Source organism: Tenrec ecaudatus, chromosome 3 (assembly GCF_050624435.1).
Source record: "Tenrec ecaudatus isolate mTenEca1 chromosome 3, mTenEca1.hap1, whole genome shotgun sequence".
Lineage (NCBI taxonomy): Eukaryota > Metazoa > Chordata > Mammalia > Afrosoricida > Tenrecidae > Tenrec > Tenrec ecaudatus.
The window spans coordinates 30,214,179-30,221,332 of NC_134532.1; positions in this window are offsets into that span (position 1 = coordinate 30,214,179).

Genomic DNA, 7,154 nt, shown 5'->3' on the forward strand with positions numbered 1-7,154 from the left:
GAGTTGGTTCTTTGAAAGTATAAACAGGATCGATAGACCATTGGCAAACCTAACCTACGAAATGAGAGAACAAATCTCAATAGCAAGAATAAGGGATGAAGGAGGGGTCATTACAACAGACCCTAATGAAATCAAAAGGATAGTTACGCTGTACTATGAAGGATTGTACTCCAATGAATTCAACAATTTGGAAGACATGGACAATTTCCTGGAAAAACAATCCCTCCCTAGACGATCCTCAGTGGACATCAAGAATCTCAACAGACCCATAGCAATAGAAGAAATAGAAAAGTTTATCACGGGATTACCAACAAACAAATCCCCTGGACCTGATCGCTACAGTGGAGAATTCTGCCAAGCATTCAGGGAAGAACTAATACCAATCCTACACAAACTTTTCCAGAACATAGAAAAAGATGGCAAACCCCCGAACACCTTCTATGAAGCTAGTATAACTCTGATACCCAAACCTGGCAAGGAACCCACAAAAATCGAGAACTACAGACGAATATCCCTAATGAACACTGATGCAAAAGCCCTTAACAAAATACTAGCTAGCAGAATACAAAAATATATAAAACAAATAATTCACCATGACCAAGTGGGATTCATACCAGGCATGGTTCAACATCCGAAAGACCATTAGTATTATTCGTCACATTGACATGAAAAAGTATAAGAATCACACGATAATGTCAATAGATGCAGATAAAGCATTCGACAACATCCAACACCATTTCCTGTTTAAGACACTAGCGAAGATAGGAATGGAAGGGAAGTTCCTTAAGACAATACAAGTTATATATGAAAAACCAACAGCCAAAGTGGTAGTCAATGGAGAAAAGACTAACACAATCCCACTGAAAAAGGGGACCAGACAAGGATGCCCCTTCTCCCCACTCCTATTTAATATCGTGCTGGAGGTTTTAGCTAACAGCATAAGGCAAAGAAGTGACATCAAAGGTATTCGTCTGGGGAAGGAAGAAGTGAAACTATCGTTATTTGCAGATGATATGATTTTATATATGGAAAATCTCAAAAGTTCCATAAGGGGAGTACTTGAAGCAATAGAGGAGTTTGGCAGAGTGGCAGGATACAAGATCAACAAACAGAAGTCCATCGGACTGTTATACACATCAGATAAGAACACAGAGGAAGGGATCAAAAAGGTGGTACCCTTCACAATAGCCAAACACAAATTGAAATATCTACGTATACAACTGACTGAAAAACAAAAGATCTATATAGGGAAAACTATAGAACACTATTATAAGAAACGAAGAGCGACCTCAACATATGGAAGAATATCCCATGCTCTTGGATTGGGAAACTTAATATAGTTAAGATGTCAGTTCTGCCAAAAGCGCTATATAAGTTCAATGCCATCCCAATACAATTACCATCATCTTTCTTCAAAGAAATGGAAAATCTGACTACCAACTTCATATGGAGAGGGAAGAAGCCCAGAATTAGCAGAGAACTCCTCGAAGAAGGACACCGTGGGAGGGTTTGCTTTACCTGACTTTGGCACATACTATGCAGCCACAGGTCTCAAAACTGCATGGTGTTGGTACAATGACAGATACTCAGAGCAATGGAAAAGAACTGAAAACCCAGAAATAAAAGCATCAGCATACACACAGCTGATCTTTGACAAGGACCCCAAAAATATCAAATGGGAAGCAGATGCCCTCTTTAACAAGTGGTGGTGGAAAAAATGGATATCAACATGCAGAAAAATGAAGCAAGACCCTTATCTCACTCCATGCACAAGAATAAACTCAAGGAGGATCACAGACCTTGAAGTTAAACCCCAAATTATTAGGGCCATCAATGAGGGAATTGGGAACAACTTGAGATCTTTGGTACAGGGAATACACAGGCTATCAGAAATAGGGAAGGACACAAACACAGAGGAGGCACAAATTGACAAATGTGATATACTGTAGATAAAACACAGGTGTACATCTAAAGAATTCACCAGGAGAGTAATAAGAGAGTCCACAGACTGGGAAAACATCTTTAGCAATGACACATCAGACAAAGGCCTTATTACTAAAATCTACAATACTCTGCTAGCTTCCAAAAAGAAAAAAACCAATAGCCCACTTGAAAGGTGGGCAACGGACTTGAACAGAAATTTCACAGGGACAGAAATCCGAATGGCCAACAAACATATGAAAAAATGTTCCCGATCTTAAGCCATAAGAGAAATGCAAATTAAAACAACAATGAGGTCCCACCTGACACCCTCAAAGGTAGCCCAATTCAAAAAATCAGAAAGCAACAAGTGTTGGAGGGGCTGTGGGGAAACAGGAACTCTCATCCACTGCTGGTGGGCCTGTAAGTACATACAGCCACTATGGAAATCAATCTGGCGATACCTAAAACAAATGGAAATAGAGTTACCATATGACCCAGCAATCCCCCTACTGGGCATATACCCAGAAGAGGCAAGAAACAAACCAAGACCAGACATCTGTGCTCCAATATTCATTGCGGCACAGTTCACAATTGCAAGGAGCTGGAAGCAACCCAAATTTCCATCAACTGACGATTGGATTAAAAAACTGTGGCATATACATACAATGGAGTACTATGCATAACTAAAAAGCAGTGATGAACGTTTGATGCAAATAGTGGCATGGGAAGAACTGGAGGAAATCATGCTAAGTGAGGTAAGTCAGGCACAAAAGGACAAGTACAACATTAGCCCACTGAGGTAACTATTTAAAAAAAAAAAAAGCAAAAGTGGCATAGGGGAAAAAGCTCCTGTACACAAACATTTTTTGGGTGAAGACTATGTAGTATGACAGAGAACGGACCAAAACCAGGGATGCACATGGTAGAAAATGGTGGAGGGGGGGGAGGAAAACAAAAGGATGAATATAAGGAAGAAGAGGGAGTGGGGGCATGGGGCACTAATCCACCCAAGGGGAGGGTATTATTTATATCTCCACAGGGAAAGTGGGACCAGACTTCAACCCAGTGCTGCAAGGTGTGAATGCAATATCCTGGCGTGGAGTAGGGAAACAGTGGAGAGGTTTGGGAGGCTGGCTCCAGTACCAAAAATTAAGTGGATTCCTGCCCCTCCCCCGAAAAGAATTTGTTTCAAAGGATGACATTGATTCTGCAGCTCTGGGAGATAGACATATCTGATCAGAGCACACGGGAGCAGATGAAGGGGCAGGAGGAGAGAGTGGAACACAGCCTAGCCCAGCAGGCCATGAGGATGATGTTCCTGAGTAGAGCAGCCAGTCCACAGAGAGAACAACATGGCTGGCCCTACTATGAGAAATGATGCCCCTCAGTGACTAGAGGCGATACAGGGGACAGTACCAGAGACACAGTGTAGGAATTGCACCTGACCTGATCCCACCACACCGAGGCAAAACACTGGGGTAGTGCAGCAGAACAGCAAGGGAATGGAGTGGCAAGGTCCCCAAGCAATGCTGAAAGTGGACTTTGGGGCCAGGGCGTGGTGCCCCAACAGACTGGACTGGAAAACACTCCTTAGGGCCAACAAATGATCCTCGAACTAACTACAAGCTTTTCTTTTGTGAATTGTTTTATTTTGTTCTTTTCAGTGGCTTGTTTTTGTTGTTTTGTTTTCTGGTTGTATACTGTTGCTTTGTTTTCCTCTGCCTTGTTTTCATGCATGTTAATGTCTCTACAGGTGTGTCTGAATAGGACAGGCTGGATGAACTATCTGGAGGAAAAACAATGGGACCGACAGTTCCGGGGGGACTTGGGGAAGGGGGCGGTGGGGTGGTAAGGAAGTGGTATTAACAAACACAGGGACAAGGGAACAACATGGGACCCAAAATGGTAGTGAGGGGGGAGTGGCAGGCCTGGTAGGGAATGATATAGGGCAAAGTTGCGGAGAGAAGTGGTATAGCTGTAGCCCAGGTGGGGACGGAGCATGGTTGTAAGGCAGGAGGAAAGTCAAGGGAGATGGAGGAAAGAGCTAGGATTCAAGGGGCATTTATGTAGGTCTAGACAAAGACATGTACATGCTAATATATATATAGGAGGTTGGGGAAATAGATCTATATGTCTATATTCATAGGTTTAGTATTAAGGTGGCAGAAGGACCTTGGGCCTCTACTCAAGAACTCCCTAAATGCATGAATACTTTCTTTTATTAAATTTGCACTCTATGATGCTCACTCTCCCAACACAACTGCTGAAGCCAAAGTGGGTGAATAAGTAAATGTGGTGAAGAAAGCTGATGGTGCCTGGCTATCAAAAGAGATAGTGACTGGGGTCTTAAAAGCTTGAAGATAAACAAGCGGCCATATAGCTCAGAAGCAACAAAGCCCACATGGAAGAAAACACCAACCTGTGTGATCGCGTGGTCCCGAAGGGATCAGTTATCAGGCATCAAAGAACAAAAAGTCATATCATTGGCTGCACACCTCGATCATACAATCGTCAAAGACAAACAGGTGCATAAGCAAATATGGTGAAGAAAGCTGATGATGGCCAGCTATCGAAAGAGGGTCTTAAAGGTTTGAAGATGAACAAGCGACTATCTAGCTCAGAAGCAATAAATCCCACATGGAAGAAGCACACCAGCCGGTGTGATCACACGGTGCCAAAGGGACCAGGTATAAGGCATCATGCAAAAAAAAAAAAAAAGGGGAAAAAAAGAATATATATATATATATATATGTATATATATATACCATAGTGAATGAAGGAGGAATTGCAGAGTGGAAACCGGAGGCCCAAGTGTCGGCCAATGGAGATCCCCTCATAGAGGGGTTTAGGAGAGGAGATGGGTCGGTCAGGGTGTGATGTAGTACTGATGAAGAACACAGCTTTCCCCCAGATCCTGGATGCTTCCTCCCCCCAACTACCATGATCCGAATTCTACCTTGCAGAACTGGATAGGGAAGAGGTTGTACACTGGTGCATAGGGGAGCTGGAGGCACAGGGAATCCAGGGTGGATGATACATTCAGGAGCAGTGGTGAGAGGGGCGATGCTGGGAGAGTAGAATGTGAGTGGGTTGGAAAGAGGGAACTGATTACAAGGATCCACATGTGACCTCCTCCCTGGGAGATGGACGGCAGAGAAGTGGGGGAAGGGAGACTCTGGATAGGGTAAGATATGACAAAATAACAATGTATAAATTATCAAGGGCTCATGAGGGAGGGGGGAGCGGGGAGGGAGGGGGAAAAGTGGACCTAATGCAAAGGGCTTAAGTGGAGAGCAAATGCTTTGAGAATGATTGGGGAAGGGAATGTGGGGATGTGCTTTATACAATTGATGTATGTATATGTATGGTTGTGATAAGAGTTGTATGAGCCCCTAATAAAATGTAAAATAAGAAGAAGTAAAAAAGAATGACCAGAGCAGATCTTCTAACAGCTTCTTTGAAGAAGATCAGCAGCATCTTGTACAGAAGATCACTGCAGGTCTTCTATATTGCAAAGCAGATCATCAACATCTTGGCAAGGAAGACCAGAGCAAGTCTTCTATCAGCACCCTTTAAGGAAGACCAGCAATATCTTGTAAGGAAGATCATTGCAGGTCTCAATCAATTTCTTGCAAGGAAGTTCAGCTAAATCTTGCAAGGTAGATCAGAACAGGTCTTCTCTCGCAATTTGCAAGGAAGAGCAGCAAAATCTTGTCAGGAAGATCAGAGCAGTACTCTATCAGCATCTTCCAAAAAAGATCAGTGAAGCTCAGGCCAGGTCTTCTATCAGCACCTTTTAAAGAGTATCAGCGACATCTTGTAAGACAGATAAGAGAATGTTTTCCCAGCATCTTGCAAGGAAGCTTAGTAACATCTTGCAAGAAAGACTTTTGTCAGGTCTTCTGTCACCATCTTACAAGTCAGATAATCGATATCTTTCAAGGAAGATGTGGGCATGTTTTGTAATTAAGATCAACATCTTGAAAGGCAGATCAGAGCAGGTCTCTGTCAGCATTTTTCAAGGAAGACAATGACCTATAAAGAATTGGATATTTGAAGACCAAATTAACAATTTGAATGATTACATCAAATATGTTATAGCAGTGAGTAGTATAAACACTTTCTTAGTATAATCAACTCATTAAGCTGGAGTGATATGATAACTGCAGCATTTCGTTTCAACATTACAATTTTGAGGATGTCCCTGGATTTTCCAGTATTTCCTCCATTTTCATATAGGCTAACTATGAGTCAGTGCTGAGGGTATGTAAGATTCTGGACCAATTTCATATCCCTTAACAAAAAGAACAGCCTAAAACATCTTGTCAATGACAGGCATTTTATGATTCATAAATAGAATTCATGAATTATATAAAAAATTATTCTCACCACCAGAATGCAAATCTCCCTACACAATTCTTAGTAGGTTAGACGCCTCTATTCTAATGTTAAAATACTGTGACAGTCTCTTATTTAGCTATATGATATCTCCCCGGACTTGTACTTGATCCACACTTATGTCACACCTTGCAGTCATCTCAGCAACACCAACAACAGCATTCTAAAAGCAATGCCTTTTCCTTAAATGTCAGAGATTTTTACTAGAATGTGAAACAAAACAAATACAAATGCAAACCCAAGAAGCTTAAAAGGGAGAATTTACCATAATTTTAAAAATTCTTTAAAACCTCCAAAATAAATACATCACAATGTGTCAATTTCCCTCTTGAATAAATGTGAAATTAAACTTGGAACCCCTAACACAAACAGTTCCAATGTTTAGCAGCTGAGAAGATGGTTCGTTTCTCCTCAGAGACACTTTAACAGATAGGCCTAGTGGCTGACTTTTGAAAAAAAAATAACCTTTAAAAACACTGAGGCAAAATTTTCAGACAAACATAAGCCACTGTAAAATAAAAACAACCAAATATCAAATGTTCTTGAAAAGCTCCGGAAACTTAGAATATGAAGACAACTGTCTTTCACAAGCAAAAGATGTCCTGTGAGATTGTCACAAGAACAACCAGGGGCAGCGAGATGAAGGGCCAGGACTCCACCAGGACTTTCACTGTCTCCCTCTATCTCCAGGCAACAGCTGCCATGAACAACGGTGGGAGAATTCTATGGACAGCCGTTCCAGAGAGGCAATGGATGAAGCCTCATGTTGCAAGATAACTCTGGATGGGAAGCTCCAAGATGCTGAGTGGGTCCCTGTGCTCAATCTGACGAAT